This window comes from Urocitellus parryii, chromosome 2 (genome assembly GCF_045843805.1).
Source record: "Urocitellus parryii isolate mUroPar1 chromosome 2, mUroPar1.hap1, whole genome shotgun sequence".
NCBI classification, from domain to species: domain Eukaryota; kingdom Metazoa; phylum Chordata; class Mammalia; order Rodentia; family Sciuridae; genus Urocitellus; species Urocitellus parryii.
In genome coordinates, this window is record NC_135532.1 from 85442289 (window position 1) to 85463452 (window position 21164).

Here is a 21164-nt window from a genome sequence, read left to right on the forward strand (position 1 = left end):
TAAGATCCCAAGGGAGGAAATCCAGTGGCAGAGTGTTTGCCAAGCATGCCAAAGTCCATGGGTTCCATTCCAGGATCACTCACTCACACACGGTAGCAATGTAAGTAATAAAATCAGCATTCAGCTGAAAGTGAAGCTGCACGTAAATGCATGTGTGGGAAAAGAGAAGTGAATTACTGTTAGACCTATGTATTTCCATTAGGACACAGCATCCCTGTTCAGGATGTTCTAATTCATTTATGTAAATCTGCATATTTGTCAGCAGAACCACATTTCCATGTGAAGGCAGAGGAAGAGGGCCCAACCCTTGGTGGTTCCCAGAAGCGGAAGCCAAAGGTATGGAAACATGTCCATTTCCCTTCCTGGCTTCCCCACATTTGCCTTGCTCTACTAATAGACAGTAGGCCCCATGAAATGACCTCTCTGACTGTTCTCATCAAGCCGAGATCATCACTGAATCCTTAGGTCTAAAAACACTTGGAAAGTTTAAGAATGTGCAAACCATTTCAGAATTCATGGTACCTCATTGAACTAGTTGCTCCTTAGGTCTGAGGCCTAAAATTGCTTGGGGTTTTCTGCTTCCATTTGAAAAACCTCCTGAAATGATCAATGACTTATGATCAAATATTAGACTGATTTAACAGGTGGTTATTATGATGAACTAATGAAAAACACCAAAGGCCACCGAATGGACTCATGTTCAAGGGTGGTCCCTACTTGTGGCCCAAAAGGTTAGGATTCTACTACTAGCCTCTAATCAAGGGCCATGGATTTCAATAGGCCTTGTCTTCAGTGTCTATTCCCCATTAGAGAACTGGGTCAATTCTGGAACACAGCTTCCTGAGCATTCAGGCAAGAGAGCCATGAGAAAATGGGGGAAGGGGCAAGAATAGGAAAGGAAGATGTTAAAACATTACAGTTGGCACAAGAATAGGATCTTGTATCTTGAAGATCCAAGAAATTCCCCAAAGGCTTGCAGAAGTAATAAACAAATTGACAAAAGGAGCAGGATAGAAAATTAATATTTAAAAAGAAAGAAAGAAAGAGAGAGAGAGAAGGAAAGAAAGAAAGAGAGAGAAGGAAAGAAAGAAAGAGAGAAGGAAAGAAAGAAAGATAAGGAAAGAAAGAAAGAAAGAAAGAAAGAAAGAAAGAAAGAAAGAAAAGAAAAATAGAAAGAAGAGAAAGAAAAGAAAGAAAGAAAGAAAGAAAGGGAAAGAAAGAATGAAAAGAAAGACACCTGTGCTCCCATAGACCCACATTGAATGTTGGGACTATGCAATCAGGAAAGACATTTTCAATCCCATGCTATTCTGAGTTGCCCTGCTAGATTCTTCCGCACTCTCTTTGTGCCTGTCTCCTGGCCTATTCAATTTTCATGTTCCAGGGGGTCTTGAAAATGTGTACTCAAAATCACTTTTATGCCTTGGTACCCTTTTCTGTCACTGTTTTCTTTTTGACTAGAAAGTGCTGCCTACACAACCACATCATTAAGCCCAAGTTAGGTAAATGCAAAATGGAGAAACCTTTCTCTCCCTAATTTGGCATCACATGCGAAGGATGAGTCTTCCTCTCAGTAAAAATTTGCCCAACGGTTGCTTAGGTTGCAAAAGTTTTTGTTCAGCTAAGGAGGCCCAGGTAACGCTGTTCCGTTTCCCTTCAGCATAGCATAATTCAAATTCTTACAAACCAACGTGATTGTATCACAAATGTCCTGTCATCAGAATGTTGCCAGTGTGTAATGCTGGCTGATATCCGAATTTATCAGAATGTGTTCGAGTATATTTTAAATATCATTCTCTCCTTTATGCTAGAAAACGTTGAGTCGGGTTAGGTGTTACAGGAGTAGTATGTCTGCGCAGTTTCGCGCATCAGAGAGTATGTTTTGGGAGGATGTGTTTCTTCTGTGGTGGCGTTCTCCTTTCAGAGTCAGTAGCCATGTGAAGATGAAAGTTGGTCTTCATGGGGGACGATATAGGAAGTTCTCTTTTCAATCGTTCAATTTTGGAAGATTAGACTTGTCTAGTTTTTTAATCTTTGCTGACGTGCACAGCCCAAGTGACATGTCTGCTTTAAAATGCTGATTCAGAATCGGTTATTGATATTCATTTTAAATGATATCAATTTTGATATTAATTTTACCAGAGAGTCTCTGAGATTTGCTCAGGAGAGAGCTTGGATGCTTCCTCTGAGGATACGATTGAAAAGGAAGCCCATACTCTGGAAGGTAAGAGCCTTTATATTTTTCATATAAAAAATTACAGGGGACAGCATATTTATTTCAATCCTAAGCAGCAGTCTATTTGAATAGTGGAAGACAGGAATCTACTGAGTAGTGGAAGGTAACAATGGGTACATCTCTCCTGCCTTTTGAGGGACAGGTAACATCCAGAGTGTCATGAGGTGATTGGAACCAATGATTCAAAACCTGAGCAGACTAAGGTTGGGAAACACTGGAGGGGACAGTAGAAGGTGGATTGAAGAAGGAGCAAGACAGAGTACAGGGAGTCAATGGAGAGAAAAGAAGCAAGCAGGTGTGCACCGTGAAGGGGGGAATCTCAGATGACTGGCTACAGAGAGAGAAAGAGAGAGACAGGGAGAGAAGCATATTAGAGGTGCCAGAAAGCCTTGTGAGCTTCAGGGACCAAACTTGGCATGAGATGTAGTGCCAGTTGTTCCAATCTTCCTATCTGCCTCCTGGTGAGAAAGGTGTTCAGGAACTCAGTCCCAGGTCATGCAGAGCTACCTTGATGGACCACCCGTAAACTGACATGTTCCCACAGCCACAAACAGAATTGAACATCCTAAGAAACACTGGTATTTTTTGGAATACCCTGGTGGACTTGGGAAGTGTAGGGTTGGTTATGGATCGATCACCAAGGCCCCAGCCTGACCGAAGGTCCACTGGAAAAATTGACTCCTTATGCATCTTTGATTTGGGGGACCTGGTAGAGAGGAGACTGTGGCTCGATTCCAAATAGGCAGTTGAAGTTGAAGAATTCAGGGTTGGACTCCCACAGACTGCATCTCTCCACTCCCGTGGGTCATCTGTTGGGGACCAGGTTCAAGAGACGCATTGCAATTCGGCAGGTCTTGAATTCTGCATCTGTAATGGGTTCTAAGGTGATTCCAATGCTCCTGGCCCTCAGAGCACATTCTGAGGAGTCAGGGAATGGGCTTCTCCTTAATGAAGCCTCAGTGAAGAGCCATGGGGAGATAGCTGAGGACCAAAGGAGACAAATGGAAGGCCAAGGTTTTGCTTTCATCCCTGAGCATGGCTCTTGACAAGGGGGAAGGTCCTTGTAAGGTTATTTGAGAAAAAGTGGGAGTGGGAGAAATCCCTACAAAGACAATCAAGTGGACAATCAAGATGGAGACCACCGTGGTCGAGGTGCTTTCTGAAAAGCAGAAGGGTAAGGGAAAGGAGGAAGGCAAGCAAGAAGTGAGCTAGGTACATTTGGAGACTGTGATGAGGAATCAGGGAATGCATCTCAGCTGTCTTCGGTAGGTCTGCCTTCACATGAAAACTGGGAGTACTGTCTGTCCGTAGATTATTCAAAGTAGAGGAGAATGGTACATGGAGTCAAACTTGAGCAAGTCATTTCCCTGTGCCGCACTTGCAGGCCTGGAGGCTGCATTTTGCAGTGATGCCAACGGTTCAGAGGGGATCTCTATAATTGTAGAAGCACTAGCTTTTTTCAAAAAGACAGCTCTCATCTCCTTCCCTATTCTGGGCAGGGGGACATAGTGCGATGGAATCCAGAGCTTTTAGCAAGCTACAAATGTGCTCTAGTCCTGAGTGAGTCCTGACCCTATTCAGAGCTCATTTTGTGAGACAGTCATTTCATGGAAATCCTTGAAAGATGACCAAGATATAGGAAAGCAGACTCGGTGGGAACAGAAGACTTTGTAGAGCTCCTACTTTGAGTATCCAAAGACTTATTTTTCATGGGCCTTGCCACAAGTTTTAAGAATGGAAAGTTATGGGTAGGAAATACTTCTGCGATAACACAGTCGACTCTTTCCCTTTGCTTTACCATACTTTGAGCCTTTAATCTTACCATCCATTGTTTCCTAGAACTGAGCCCTCTGTCTTCTCCTGTGATTGCATCAAGGAAGCCCAGGTTGCCTAAAGCAGAGGATGCAAGAAAGGAGGGCGCACCAGTGTCCCCCGTGGGTATGGAAATCACGAATGTTTTTAATGAGCCCTTCTGCCGAAAGTGTGTATGTCAGCCAATCGGTGGAGGCAAAGTTCTTGGATCAGAAATGGAGGACCCCTTTCACTGGACTCTACACAATTGGTGCTCACTGACTTCTAGCACAACTGGAGGAACAGCTCAGGTGTTGGGAGTGCAGCGCACTGAAGAACTCCCATAGGTGTCAAGGAAGATATCTGCCATCACATCCTTCCTCACTGTGCCTCTTTCCGTTGGCATCCATTCGCTTTCCTCTTTGATTTATGGCTATTGCAAAGAGTCTCAGGGTTGGAAACTTCACTGCTCGTGTTGATTCAACCTACGTTTCTGCCCCGGTTTAAGGTGGTACCATGCAGCCTTGTGGTTTTGAGGACCCCAAGCCGGGAAATATGCACACAAACCCTAAAGGGCCAAAGGCTACCAAAGTTATTCCCAAAGTGAAGCATGAGTGTCCAGCTCCTTCTTAATATGAGACCAAGCTATGGCTGGTTTTGTCACATGCATGGCTAATTGACTCTGTGTCCCTTTTCCTTTTCAGTATCTCAGAGGGCTCCTTCCTTGAAGGTAATTGCACCTTGCGCTTCTCTTCCTATGACCTACGCATTGCAGTAAATACACAGCATTTATTTGATATCATTTTCCCAAACCCATCCAGCCTCCCACTGGATTGAGACATTCTCGGGAAACGACAGACATAGAGATGAAGGGTGCCAGGAAGAAGGATGTCAAGACTATTACACCAGGTACATTTTGCACTAGGAGTTCTTTGGAAAGGCGTCTATGGACACACCTGAAATGGTGGCATTATGTGAAAACCTCTGAAAGGCTCCCATTCCTCATTCTTTTGTATCCCCCATTGGAAGGGGAGATTGGATACAGAAAAGGCCAATGTCAACGTGGGCATTCACGTTGGTACAAAATTGCCTTTATCAACGTGAGAAAAATACCATTCAAGGCAACCATTAACTCAGTTGTGTGTAAACCCCAAGATCCACCACTGGATTTAGGGATTTATAATCATGAATGAGGAAGCTTAGGCTAACGTGCTGCAGAGTTTCCAGATGTGCACTGGACAGCTAGGCGGTAGTGTCAGGCTCCTGAGAGACTGAGGTCCATATTGGACTTGGACACAAAAATAGATGGTGAGCCAGTGAGACATATGAAGAAGCCACGTAAAAACAATCAGATTGCGTGCTACCATGACACCCAGCGTATTCTTTGATGGCTCACACCCATATTGTGCTCTATGCACGCATTTACTCAGTCAGTCACCTCCTCCTTCTGTGTGCTTTATTCTGCACTCACTTAATATGTTACGTCACTATACGTTTCCCCTCTCCTCGTTCCTATAGAAAAAGTGTTGTATTTTTAGGACATAGGCGATAACTTCCTCGCATGGTCTCTGAGGCTGCCCATCCAAGGTTCCTCCTTCACGACACTGATGCCATGGATCCTATTCCTACTCATGCCTGTAGTACTCATTTTCAAGGGAGGGAATTGAACCCAGGACCTTGACATGCGAAGGAAGCAGTTTCTCTACCACTGAGCCTGAATGCCAGCTCTTCTGATTCATTGAGGAGTTTGGCAATTCCAAGGCTCAGGACATCGCACGCCAAACATGAAGAACACTTTCCTCAGTGTAGGCAGCTGAGCAGCACAGAACACAAAAACCTGAATCCTGTCCTCTAGTTCATGTCCCATCTGATTGGATACGTTCTATACACTTGTGAAATGATCTCCTGTTCTAGGGACACAGATTTTTAGTTGAATTCACTTAGAAAGCTCATTGTTCCCTCGCACTGACGACTTCGTGTCCCTTACCTGTCTCCATACCTCCCCCCAGTCCAGGTGTGCATCGATATTATATTGGGCGGTTGCCTTCTACACATTGGCCACCAATTTCGCACAGGCCCCTCGCATTCGATGTACCCAGGGGATGTGTCATGTTGTTCTCGCTACACTGCACATATGAGGCATGAACCTCAGTGTACCCACGTTGCCTTTATGCACTGATGTTTTAGGCACGTGATGGTCCCAGTGTTGTCAAGTCAACGAGAAACCTTTCAGAGTGTAAATTGGGCCTCTCTCAGTGTATGCATCCCTGTCCCCTCTCCTTTCGGTCACTTGACACGACTCCAACTGTATTTGTTTTGAGCCATGCAGATGCCATTGAATCATGGTCTCTTTCTCTCCCTTGCAAATCCCTTCCTTGCTGTCACCATTTCCGACCCCTGGTTGCCCCCCACCCCCCGTGCTCACTCATTGAGACACTGCTCTGGCCCTACCTGCAGGAACACCACCACATCTGAAGTCTTTTATCCACACTAGCACTTACCAGGAGCTCAGTCAACTATCAGGTCAAGTAAATCAAGACTCTTGGCAATGGTGACTGATACCACTGACTGAGGGTGGGACCCATAATGTTGTTCCCTGCAACCCAGAAATCATGATGATCCAGAACTAAGGGAATCATCCAGTGGAAAAACAAGTAAAGAGCTAGCCAAGGAGCAATGCAAGAAACACCAGTCTGTGTACCTAGGAAATTTATGTCAGCTTCACCCAATGGTTTTCCTAATACCTAGCATAAGATCCCAAGGGAGGAAATCCAGTGGCAGAGTGTTTGCCAAGCATGCCAAAGTCCATGGGTTCCATTCCAGGATCACTCACTCACACACGGTAGCAATGTAAGTAATAAAATCAGCATTCAGCTGAAAGTGAAGCTGCACGTAAATGCATGTGTGGGAAAAGAGAAGTGAATTACTGTTAGACCTATGTATTTCCATTAGGACACAGCATCCCTGTTCAGGATGTTCTAATTCATTTATGTAAATCTGCATATTTGTCAGCAGAACCACATTTCCATGTGAAGGCAGAGGAAGAGGGCCCAACCCTTGGTGGTTCCCAGAAGCGGAAGCCAAAGGTATGGAAACATGTCCATTTCCCTTCCTGGCTTCCCCACATTTGCCTTGCTCTACTAATAGACAGTAGGCCCCATGAAATGACCTCTCTGACTGTTCTCATCAAGCCGAGATCATCACTGAATCCTTAGGTCTAAAAACACTTGGAAAGTTTAAGAATGTGCAAACCATTTCAGAATTCATGGTACCTCATTGAACTAGTTGCTCCTTAGGTCTGAGGCCTAAAATTGCTTGGGGTTTTCTGCTTCCATTTGAAAAACCTCCTGAAATGATCAATGACTTATGATCAAATATTAGACTGATTTAACAGGTGGTTATTATGATGAACTAATGAAAAACACCAAAGGCCACCGAATGGACTCATGTTCAAGGGTGGTCCCTACTTGTGGCCCAAAAGGTTAGGATTCTACTACTAGCCTCTAATCAAGGGCCATGGATTTCAATAGGCCTTGTCTTCAGTGTCTATTCCCCATTAGAGAACTGGGTCAATTCTGGAACACAGCTTCCTGAGCATTCAGGCAAGAGAGCCATGAGAAAATGGGGGAAGGGGCAAGAATAGGAAAGGAAGATGTTAAAACATTACAGTTGGCACAAGAATAGGATCTTGTATCTCGAAGATCCAAGAAATTCCCCAAAGGCTTGCAGAAGTAATAAACAAATTGACAAAAGGAGCAGGATAGAAAATTAATATTTAAAAAGAAAGAAAGAAAGAGAGAGAGAGAAGGAAAGAAAGAAAGAGAGAGAAGGAAAGAAAGAAAGAGAGAAGGAAAGAAAGAAAGATAAGGAAAGAAAGAAAGAAAGAAAGAAAGAAAGAAAGAAAGAAAGAAAGAAAGAAAAGAAAAATAGAAAGAAGAGAAAGAAAAGAAAGAAAGAAAGAAAGAAAGGGAAAGAAAGAATGAAAAGAAAGACACCTGTGCTCCCATAGACCCACATTGAATGTTGGGACTATGCAATCAGGAAAGACATTTTCAATCCCATGCTATTCTGAGTTGCCCTGCTAGATTCTTCCGCACTCTCTTTGTGCCTGTCTCCTGGCCTATTCAATTTTCATGTTCCAGGGGGTCTTGAAAATGTGTACTCAAAATCACTTTTATGCCTTGGTACCCTTTTCTGTCACTGTTTTCTTTTTGACTAGAAAGTGCTGCCTACACAACCACATCATTAAGCCCAAGTTAGGTAAATGCAAAATGGAGAAACCTTTCTCTCCCTAATTTGGCATCACATGCGAAGGATGAGTCTTCCTCTCAGTAAAAATTTGCCCAACGGTTGCTTAGGTTGCAAAAGTTTTTGTTCAGCTAAGGAGGCCCAGGTAACGCTGTTCCGTTTCCCTTCAGCATAGCATAATTCAAATTCTTACAAACCAACGTGATTGTATCACAAATGTCCTGTCATCAGAATGTTGCCAGTGTGTAATGCTGGCTGATATCCGAATTTATCAGAATGTGTTCGAGTATATTTTAAATATCATTCTCTCCTTTATGCTAGAAAACGTTGAGTCGGGTTAGGTGTTACAGGAGTAGTATGTCTGCGCAGTTTCGCGCATCAGAGAGTATGTTTTGGGAGGATGTGTTTCTTCTGTGGTGGCGTTCTCCTTTCAGAGTCAGTAGCCATGTGAAGATGAAAGTTGGTCTTCATGGGGGACGATATAGGAAGTTCTCTTTTCAATCGTTCAATTTTGGAAGATTAGACTTGTCTAGTTTTTTAATCTTTGCTGACGTGCACAGCCCAAGTGACATGTCTGCTTTAAAATGCTGATTCAGAATCGGTTATTGATATTCATTTTAAATGATATCAATTTTGATATTAATTTTACCAGAGAGTCTCTGAGATTTGCTCAGGAGAGAGCTTGGATGCTTCCTCTGAGGATACGATTGAAAAGGAAGCCCATACTCTGGAAGGTAAGAGCCTTTATATTTTTCATATAAAAAATTACAGGGGACAGCATATTTATTTCAATCCTAAGCAGCAGTCTATTTGAATAGTGGAAGACAGGAATCTACTGAGTAGTGGAAGGTAACAATGGGTACATCTCTCCTGCCTTCTGAGGGACAGGTAACATCCAGAGTGTCATGAGGTGATTGGAACCAATGATTCAAAACCTGAGCAGACTAAGGTTGGGAAACACTGGAGGGGACAGTAGAAGGTGGATTGAAGAAGGAGCAAGACAGAGTACAGGGAGTCAATGGAGAGAAAAGAAGCAAGCAGGTGTGCACCGTGAAGGGGGGAATCTCAGATGACTGGCTACAGAGAGAGAAAGAGAGAGACAGGGAGAGAAGCATATTAGAGGTGCCAGAAAGCCTTGTGAGCTTCAGGGACCAAACTTGGCATGAGATGTAGTGCCAGTTGTTCCAATCTTCCTATCTGCCTCCTGGTGAGAAAGGTGTTCAGGAACTCAGTCCCAGGTCATGCAGAGCTACCTTGATGGACCACCCGTAAACTGACATGTTCCCACAGCCACAAACAGAATTGAACATCCTAAGAAACACTGGTATTTTTTGGAATACCCTGGTGGACTTGGGAAGTGTAGGGTTGGTTATGGATCGATCACCAAGGCCCCAGCCTGACCGAAGGTCCACTGGAAAAATTGACTCCTTATGCATCTTTGATTTGGGGGACCTGGTAGAGAGGAGACTGTGGCTCGATTCCAAATAGGCAGTTGAAGTTGAAGAATTCAGGGTTGGACTCCCACAGACTGCATCTCTCCACTCCCGTGGGTCATCTGTTGGGGACCAGGTTCAAGAGACGCATTGCAATTCGGCAGGTCTTGAATTCTGCATCTGTAATGGGTTCTAAGGTGATTCCAATGCTCCTGGCCCTCAGAGCACATTCTGAGGAGTCAGGGAATGGGCTTCTCCTTAATGAAGCCTCAGTGAAGAGCCATGGGGAGATAGCTGAGGACCAAAGGAGACAAATGGAAGGCCAAGGTTTTGCTTTCATCCCTGAGCATGGCTCTTGACAAGGGGGAAGGTCCTTGTAAGGTTATTTGAGAAAAAGTGGGAGTGGGAGAAATCCCTACAAAGACAATCAAGTGGACAATCAAGATGGAGACCACCGTGGTCGAGGTGCTTTCTGAAAAGCAGAAGGGTAAGGGAAAGGAGGAAGGCAAGCAAGAAGTGAGCTAGGTACATTTGGAGACTGTGATGAGGAATCAGGGAATGCATCTCAGCTGTCTTCGGTAGGTCTGCCTTCACATGAAAACTGGGAGTACTGTCTGTCCGTAGATTATTCAAAGTAGAGGAGAATGGTACATGGAGTCAAACTTGAGCAAGTCATTTCCCTGTGCCGCACTTGCAGGCCTGGAGGCTGCATTTTGCAGTGATGCCAACGGTTCAGAGGGGATCTCTATAATTGTAGAAGCACTAGCTTTTTTCAAAAAGACAGCTCTCATCTCCTTCCCTATTCTGGGCAGGGGGACATAGTGCGATGGAATCCAGAGCTTTTAGCAAGCTACAAATGTGCTCTAGTCCTGAGTGAGTCCTGACCCTATTCAGAGCTCATTTTGTGAGACAGTCATTTCATGGAAATCCTTGAAAGATGACCAAGATATAGGAAAGCAGACTCGGTGGGAACAGAAGACTTTGTAGAGCTCCTACTTTGAGTATCCAAAGACTTATTTTTCATGGGCCTTGCCACAAGTTTTAAGAATGGAAAGTTATGGGTAGGAAATACTTCTGCGATAACACAGTCGACTCTTTCCCTTTGCTTTACCATACTTTGAGCCTTTAATCTTACCATCCATTGTTTCCTAGAACTGAGCCCTCTGTCTTCTCCTGTGATTGCATCAAGGAAGCCCAGGTTGCCTAAAGCAGAGGATGCAAGAAAGGAGGGCGCACCAGTGTCCCCCGTGGGTATGGAAATCACGAATGTTTTTAATGAGCCCTTCTGCCGAAAGTGTGTATGTCAGCCAATCGGTGGAGGCAAAGTTCTTGGATCAGAAATGGAGGACCCCTTTCACTGGACTCTACACAATTGGTGCTCACTGACTTCTAGCACAACTGGAGGAACAGCTCAGGTGTTGGGAGTGCAGCGCACTGAAGAACTCCCATAGGTGTCAAGGAAGATATCTGCCATCACATCCTTCCTCACTGTGCCTCTTTCCGTTGGCATCCATTCGCTTTCCTCTTTGATTTATGGCTATTGCAAAGAGTCTCAGGGTTGGAAACTTCACTGCTCGTGTTGATTCAACCTACGTTTCTGCCCCGGTTTAAGGTGGTACCATGCAGCCTTGTGGTTTTGAGGACCCCAAGCCGGGAAATATGCACACAAACCCTAAAGGGCCAAAGGCTACCAAAGTTATTCCCAAAGTGAAGCATGAGTGTCCAGCTCCTTCTTAATATGAGACCAAGCTATGGCTGGTTTTGTCACATGCATGGCTAATTGACTCTGTGTCCCTTTTCCTTTTCAGTATCTCAGAGGGCTCCTTCCTTGAAGGTAATTGCACCTTGCGCTTCTCTTCCTATGACCTACGCATTGCAGTAAATACACAGCATTTATTTGATATCATTTTCCCAAACCCATCCAGCCTCCCACTGGATTGAGACATTCTCGGGAAACGACAGACATAGAGATGAAGGGTGCCAGGAAGAAGGATGTCAAGACTATTACACCAGGTACATTTTGCACTAGGAGTTCTTTGGAAAGGCGTCTATGGACACACCTGAAATGGTGGCATTATGTGAAAACCTCTGAAAGGCTCCCATTCCTCATTCTTTTGTATCCCCCATTGGAAGGGGAGATTGGATACAGAAAAGGCCAATGTCAACGTGGGCATTCACGTTGGTACAAAATTGCCTTTATCAACGTGAGAAAAATACCATTCAAGGCAACCATTAACTCAGTTGTGTGTAAACCCCAAGATCCACCACTGGATTTAGGGATTTATAATCATGAATGAGGAAGCTTAGGCTAACGTGCTGCAGAGTTTCCAGATGTGCACTGGACAGCTAGGCGGTAGTGTCAGGCTCCTGAGAGACTGAGGTCCATATTGGACTTGGACACAAAAATAGATGGTGAGCCAGTGAGACATATGAAGAAGCCACGTAAAAACAATCAGATTGCGTGCTACCATGACACCCAGCGTATTCTTTGATGGCTCACACCCATATTGTGCTCTATGCACGCATTTACTCAGTCAGTCACCTCCTCCTTCTGTGTGCTTTATTCTGCACTCACTTAATATGTTACGTCACTATACGTTTCCCCTCTCCTCGTTCCTATAGAAAAAGTGTTGTATTTTTAGGACATAGGCGATAACTTCCTCGCATGGTCTCTGAGGCTGCCCATCCAAGGTTCCTCCTTCACGACACTGATGCCATGGATCCTATTCCTACTCATGCCTGTAGTACTCATTTTCAAGGGAGGGAATTGAACCCAGGACCTTGACATGCGAAGGAAGCAGTTTCTCTACCACTGAGCCTGAATGCCAGCTCTTCTGATTCATTGAGGAGTTTGGCAATTCCAAGGCTCAGGACATCGCACGCCAAACATGAAGAACACTTTCCTCAGTGTAGGCAGCTGAGCAGCACAGAACACAAAAACCTGAATCCTGTCCTCTAGTTCATGTCCCATCTGATTGGATACGTTCTATACACTTGTGAAATGATCTCCTGTTCTAGGGACACAGATTTTTAGTTGAATTCACTTAGAAAGCTCATTGTTCCCTCGCACTGACGACTTCGTGTCCCTTACCTGTCTCCATACCTCCCCCCAGTCCAGGTGTGCATCGATATTATATTGGGCGGTTGCCTTCTACACATTGGCCACCAATTTCGCACAGGCCCCTCGCATTCGATGTACCCAGGGGATGTGTCATGTTGTTCTCGCTACACTGCACATATGAGGCATGAACCTCAGTGTACCCACGTTGCCTTTATGCACTGATGTTTTAGGCACGTGATGGTCCCAGTGTTGTCAAGTCAACGAGAAACCTTTCAGAGTGTAAATTGGGCCTCTCTCAGTGTATGCATCCCTGTCCCCTCTCCTTTCGGTCACTTGACACGACTCCAACTGTATTTGTTTTGAGCCATGCAGATGCCATTGAATCATGGTCTCTTTCTCTCCCTTGCAAATCCCTTCCTTGCTGTCACCATTTCCGACCCCTGGTTGCCCCCCACCCCCCGTGCTCACTCATTGAGACACTGCTCTGGCCCTACCTGCAGGAACACCACCACATCTGAAGTCTTTTATCCACACTAGCACTTACCAGGAGCTCAGTCAACTATCAGGTCAAGTAAATCAAGACTCTTGGCAATGGTGACTGATACCACTGACTGAGGGTGGGACCCATAATGTTGTTCCCTGCAACCCAGAAATCATGATGATCCAGAACTAAGGGAATCATCCAGTGGAAAAACAAGTAAAGAGCTAGCCAAGGAGCAATGCAAGAAACACCAGTCTGTGTACCTAGGAAATTTATGTCAGCTTCACCCAATGGTTTTCCTAATACCTAGCATAAGATCCCAAGGGAGGAAATCCAGTGGCAGAGTGTTTGCCAAGCATGCCAAAGTCCATGGGTTCCATTCCAGGATCACTCACTCACACACAGTAGCAATGTAAGTAATAAAATCAGCATTCAGCTGAAAGTGAAGCTGCACGTAAATGCATGTGTGGGAAAAGAGAAGTGAATTACTGTTAGACCTATGTATTTCCATTAGGACACAGCATCCCTGTTCAGGATGTTCTAATTCATTTATGTAAATCTGCATATTTGTCAGCAGAACCACATTTCCATGTGAAGGCAGAGGAAGAGGGCCCAACCCTTGGTGGTTCCCAGAAGCGGAAGCCAAAGGTATGGAAACATGTCCATTTCCCTTCCTGGCTTCCCCACATTTGCCTTGCTCTACTAATAGACAGTAGGCCCCATGAAATGACCTCTCTGACTGTTCTCATCAAGCCGAGATCATCACTGAATCCTTAGGTCTAAAAACACTTGGAAAGTTTAAGAATGTGCAAACCATTTCAGAATTCATGGTACCTCATTGAACTAGTTGCTCCTTAGGTCTGAGGCCTAAAATTGCTTGGGGTTTTCTGCTTCCATTTGAAAAACCTCCTGAAATGATCAATGACTTATGATCAAATATTAGACTGATTTAACAGGTGGTTATTATGATGAACTAATGAAAAACACCAAAGGCCACCGAATGGACTCATGTTCAAGGGTGGTCCCTACTTGTGGCCCAAAAGGTTAGGATTCTACTACTAGCCTCTAATCAAGGGCCATGGATTTCAATAGGCCTTGTCTTCAGTGTCTATTCCCCATTAGAGAACTGGGTCAATTCTGGAACACAGCTTCCTGAGCATTCAGGCAAGAGAGCCATGAGAAAATGGGGGAAGGGGCAAGAATAGGAAAGGAAGATGTTAAAACATTACAGTTGGCACAAGAATAGGATCTTGTATCTCGAAGATCCAAGAAATTCCCCAAAGGCTTGCAGAAGTAATAAACAAATTGACAAAAGGAGCAGGATAGAAAATTAATATTTAAAAAGAAAGAAAGAAAGAGAGAGAGAGAGAAGGAAAGAAAGAAAGAGAGAGAAGGAAAGAAAGAAAGAGAGAGAAGGAAAGAAAGAAAGAGAGAGAAGGAAAGAAAGAAAGAATGAGAAGGAAAGAAAGAAAGAGAGAAGGAAAGAAAGAAAGAGAGAAGGAAAGAAAGAAAGAAAAGAAAAATAGAAAGAAGAGAAAGAAAGAAAGAAAGAAAAAGAAAGAAAGAATGAAAAGAAAGACACCTGTGCTTTCCCATAGACCCACATTGAATGTTGGGACTATGCAATCAGGAAAGACATTTCGAACACATCTGATAAATTCGGATATCAGCCAGCATGTCACCTGGCAACATTTTGATGTCAGGGCATTTGTGTACTAAATCACTTTTTATGCCTTGGTTTGTAAGAATTTGAATTATGCTATGCTGAAGGGAAACGGAACAGCGTTACCTGGGCCTCCTTAGCTGAACAAAAAAACCTTTGCACACCTAAGCAACCGTTGGGCAAATTTTTACTGAGAGGAAGACTCATCCCTTCGCATGTGATGTGGCATCACATGCGAAGGATGAGTCTTCCTCTCAGTAAAAATTTGCCCAACGGTTGCTTAGGTTGCAAAAGTTTTTGTTCAGCTAAGGAGGCCCAGGTAACGCTGTTCCGTTTCCCTTCAGCATAGCATAATTCAAATTCTTACAAACCAACGTGATTGTATCACAAATGTCCTGTCATCAGAATGTTGCCAGTGTGTAATGCTGGCTGATATCCGAATTTATCAGAATGTGTTCGAGTATATTTTAAATATCATTCTCTCCTTTATGCTAGAAAACGTTGAGTCGGGTTAGGTGTTACAGGAGTAGTATGTCTGCGCAGTTTCGCGCATCAGAGAGTATGTTTTGGGAGGATGTGTTTCTTCTGTGGTGGCGTTCTCCTTTCAGAGTCAGTAGCCATGTGAAGATGAAAGTTGGTCTTCATGGGGGACGATATAGGAAGTTCTCTTTTCAATCGTTCAATTTTGGAAGATTAGACTTGTCTAGTTTTTTAATCTTTGCTGACGTGCACAGCCCAAGTGACATGTCTGCTTTAAAATGCTGATTCAGAATCGGTTATTGATATTCATTTTAAATGATATCAATTTTGATATTAATTTTACCAGAGAGTCTCTGAGATTTGCTCAGGAGAGAGCTTGGATGCTTCCTCTGAGGATACGATTGAAAAGGAAGCCCATACTCTGGAAGGTAAGAGCCTTTATATTTTTCATATAAAAAATTACAGGGGACAGCATATTTATTTCAATCCTAAGCAGCAGTCTATTTGAATAGTGGAAGACAGGAATCTACTGAGTAGTGGAAGGTAACAATGGGTACATCTCTCCTGCCTTTTGAGGGACAGGTAACATCCAGAGTGTCATGAGGTGATTGGAACCAATGATTCAAAACCTGAGCAGACTAAGGTTGGGAAACACTGGAGGGGACAGTAGAAGGTGGATTGAAGAAGGAGCAAGACAGAGTACAGGGAGTCAATGGAGAGAAAAGAAGCAAGCAGGTGTGCACCGTGAAGGGGGGAATCTCAGATGACTGGCTACAGAGAGAGAAAGAGAGAGACAGGGAGAGAAGCATATTAGAGGTGCCAGAAAGCCTTGTGAGCTTCAGGGACCAAACTTGGCATGAGATGTAGTGCCAGTTGTTCCAATCTTCCTATCTGCCTCCTGGTGAGAAAGGTGTTCAGGAACTCAGTCCCAGGTCATGCAGAGCTACCTTGATGGACCACCCGTAAACTGACATGTTCCCACAGCCACAAACAGAATTGAACATCCTAGAAAACGCTGGTATTTTTTGGAATACCCTGGTGGACTTGGGAAGTGTAGGGTTGGTTATGGATCGATCACCAAGGCCCCAGCCTGACCGAAGGTCCACTGGAAAAATTGACTCCTTATGCATCTTTGATTTGGGGGACCTGTTAGAGAGGAGACTGTGGCTCGATTCCAAATAGGCAGTTGAAGTTGAAGAATTCAGGGTTGGACTCCCACAGACTGCATCTCTCCACTCCCGTGGGTCATCTGTTGGGGACCAGGTTCAAGATACGCATTGCAATTCGGCAGGTCTTGAATTCTGCATCTGTAATGGGTTCTAAGGTGATTCCAATGCTCCTGGCCCTCAGAGCACATTCTGAGGAGTCAGGGAATGGGCTTCTCCTTAATGAAGCCTCAGTGAAGAGCCATGGGGAGATAGCTGAGGACCAAAGGAGACAAATGGAAGGCCAAGGTTTTGCTTTCATCCCTGAGCATGGCTCTTGACAAGGGGGAAGGTCCTTGTAAGGTTATTTGAGAAAAAGTGGGAGTGGGAGAAATCCCTACAAAGACAATCAAGTGGACAATCAAGATGGAGACCACCGTGGTCGAGGTGCTTTCTGAAAAGCAGAAGGGTAAGGGAAAGGAGGAAGGCAAGCAAGAAGTGAGCTAGGTACATTTGGAGACTGTGATGAGGAATCAGGGAATGCATCTCAGCTGTCTTCGGTAGGTCTGCCTTCACATGAAAACTGGGAGTACTGTCTGTCCGTAGATTATTCAAAGTAGAGGAGAATGGTACATGGAGTCAAACTTGAGCAAGTCATTTCCCTGTGCCGCACTTGCAGGCCTGGAGGCTGCATTTTGCAGTGATGCCAACGGTTCAGAGGGGATCTCTATAATTGTAGAAGCACTAGCTTTTTTCAAAAAGACAGCTCTCATCTCCTTCCCTATTCTGGGCAGGGGGACATAGTGCGATGGAATCCAGAGCTTTTAGCAAGCTACAAATGTGCTCTAGTCCTGAGTGAGTCCTGACCCTATTCAGAGCTCATTTTGTGAGACAGTCATTTCATGGAAATCCTTGAAAGATGACCAAGATATAGGAAAGCAGACTCGGTGGGAACAGAAGACTTTGTAGAGCTCCTACTTTGAGTATCCAAAGACTTATTTTTCATGGGCCTTGCCACAAGTTTTAAGAATGGAAAGTTATGGGTAGGAAATACTTCTGCGATAACACAGTCGACTCTTTCCCTTTGCTTTACCATACTTTGAGCCTTTAATCTTACCATCCATTGTTTCCTAGAACTGAGCCCTCTGTCTTCTCCTGTGATTGCATCAAGGAAGCCCAGGTGGCCTAAAGCAGAGGATGCAAGAAAGGAGGGCGCACCAGTGTCCCCCGTGGGTATGGAAATCACGAATGTTTTTAATGAGCCCTTCTGCCGAAAGTGTGTATGTCAGCCAATCGGTGGAGGCAAAGTTCTTGGATCAGAAATGGAGGACCCCTTTCACTGGACTCTACACAATTGGTGCTCACTGACTTCTAGCACAACTGGAGGAACAGCTCAGGTGTTGGGAGTGCAGCGCACTGAAGAACTCCCATAGGTGTCAAGGAAGATATCTGCCATCACATCCTTCCTCACTGTGCCTCTTTCCGTTGGCATCCATTCGCTTTCCTCTTTGATTTATGGCTATTGCAAAGAGTCTCAGGGTTGGAAACTTCACTGCTCGTGTTGATTCAACCTACGTTTCTGCCCCGGTTTAAGGTGGTACCATGCAGCCTTGTGGTTTTGAGGACCCCAAGCCGGGAAATATGCACACAAACCCTAAAGGGCCAAAGGCTACCAAAGTTATTCCCAAAGTGAAGCATGAGTGTCCAGCTCCTTCTTAATATGAGACCGAGCTATGGCTGGTTTTGTCACATGCATGGCTAATTGACTCTGTGTCCCTTTTCCTTTTCAGTATCTCAGAGGGCTCCTTCCTTGAAGGTAATTGCACCTTGCGCTTCTCTTCCTATGACCTACGCATTGCAGTAAATACACAGCATTTATTTGATATCATTTTCCCAAACCCATCCAGCCTCCCACTGGATTGAGACATTCTCGGGAAACGACAGACATAGAGATGAAGGGTGCCAGGAAGAAGGATGTCAAGACTATTACACCAGGTACATTTTGCACTAGGAGTTCTTTGGAAAGGCGTCTATGGACACACCTGAAATGGTGGCATTATGTGAAAACCTCTGAAAGGCTCCCATTCCTCATTCTTTTGTATCCCCCATTGGAAGGGGAGATTGGATACAGAAAAGGCCAATGTCAACGTGGGCATTCACGTTGGTACAAAATTGCCTTTATCAACGTGAGAAAAATACCATTCAAGGCAACCATTAACTCAGTTGTGTGTAAACCCCAAGATCCACCACTGGATTTAGGGATTTATAATCATGAATGAGGAAGCTTAGGCTAACGTGCTGCAGAGTTTCCAGATGTGCACTGGACAGCTAGGCGGTAGTGTCAGGCTCCTGAGAGACTGAGGTCCATATTGGACTTGGACACAAAAATAGATGGTGAGCCAGTGAGACATATGAAGAAGCCACGTAAAAACAATCAGATTGCGTGCTACCATGACACCCAGCGTATTCTTTGATGGCTCACACCCATATTGTGCTCTATGCACGCATTTACTCAGTCAGTCACCTCCTCCTTCTGTGTGCTTTATTCTGCACTCACTTAATATGTTACGTCACTATACGTTTCCCCTCTCCTCGTTCCTATAGAAAAAGTGTTGTATTTTTAGGACATAGGCGATAACTTCCTCGCATGGTCTCTGAGGCTGCCCATCCAAGGTTCCTCCTTCACGACACTGATGCCATGGATCCTATTCCTACTCATGCCTGTAGTACTCATTTTCAAGGGAGGGAATTGAACCCAGGACCTTGACATGCGAAGGAAGCAGTTTCTCTACCACTGAGCCTGAATGCCAGCTCTTCTGATTCATTGAGGAGTTTGGCAATTCCAAGGCTCAGGACATCGCACGCCAAACATGAAGAACACTTTCCTCAGTGTAGGCAGCTGAGCAGCACAGAACACAAAAACCTGAATCCTGTCCTCTAGTTCATGTCCCATCTGATTGGATACGTTCTATACACTTGTGAAATGATCTCCTGTTCTAGGGACACAGATTTTTAGTTGAATTCACTTAGAAAGCTCATTGTTCCCTCGCACTGACGACTTCGTGTCCCTTACCTGTCTCCATACCTCCCCCCAGTCCAGGTGTGCATCGATATTATATTGGGCGGTTGCCTTCTACACATTGGCCACCAATTTCGCACAGGCCCCTCGCATTCGATGTACCCAGGGGATGTGTCATGTTGTTCTCGCTACACTGCACATATGAGGCATGAACCTCAGTGTACCCACGTTGCCTTTATGCACTGATGTTTTAGGCACGTGATGGTCCCAGTGTTGTCAAGTCAACGAGAAACCTTTCAGAGTGTAAATTGGGCCTCTCTCAGTGTATGCATCCCTGTCCCCTCTCCTTTCGGTCACTTGACACGACTCCAACTGTATTTGTTTTGAGCCATGCAGATGCCATTGAATCATGGTCTCTTTCTCTCCCTTGCAAATCCCTTCCTTGCTGTCACCATTTCCGACCCCTGGTTGCCCCCCACCCCCCGTGCTCACTCATTGAGACACTGCTCTGGCCCTACCTGCAGGAACACCACCACATCTGAAGTCTTTTATCCACACTAGCACTTACCAGGAGCTCAGTCAACTATCAGGTCAAGTAAATCAAGACTCTTGGCAATGGTGACTGATACCACTGACTGAGGGTGGGACCCATAATGTTGTTCCCTGCAACCCAGAAATCATGATGATCCAGAACTAAGGGAATCATCCAGTGGAAAAACAAGTAAAGAGCTAGCCAAGGAGCAATGCAAGAAACACCAGTCTGTGTACCTAGGAAATTTATGTCAGCTTCACCCAATGGTTTTCCTAATACCTAGCATAAGATCCCAAGGGAGGAAATCCAGTGGCAGAGTGTTTGCCAAGCATGCCAAAGTCCATGGGTTCCATTCCAGGATCACTCACTCACACACGGTAGCAATGTAAGTAATAAAATCAGCATTCAGCTGAAAGTGAAGCTGCACGTAAATGCATGTGTGGGAAAAGAGAAGTGAATTACTGTTAGACCTATGTATTTCCATTAGGACACAGCATCCCTGTTCAGGATGTTCTAATTCATTTATGTAAATCTGCATATTTGTCAGCAGAACCACATTTCCATGTGAAGGCAGAGGAAGAGGGCCCAACCCTTGGTGGTTCCCAGAAGCGGAAGCCAAAGGTATGGAAACATGTCCATTTCCCTTCCTGGCTTCCCCACATTTGCCTTGCTCTACTAATAGACAGTAGGCCCCATGAAATGACCTCTCTGACTGTTCTCATCAAGCCGAGATCATCACTGAATCCTTAGGTCTAAAAACACTTGGGAAGTTTAAGAATGTGCAAACCATTTCAGAATTCATGGTACCTCATTGAACTAGTTGCTCCTTAGGTCTGAGGCCTAAAATTGCTTGCGGTTTTCTGCTTCCATTTGAAAAACCTCCTGAAATGATCAATGACTTATGATCAAATATTAGACTGATTTAACAGGTGGTTATTATGATGAACTAATGAAAAACACCAAAGGCCACCGAATGGACTCATGTTCAAGGGTGGTCCCTACTTGTGGCCCAAAAGGTTAGGATTCTACTACTAGCCTCTAATCAAGGGCCATGGATTTCAATAGGCCTTGTCTT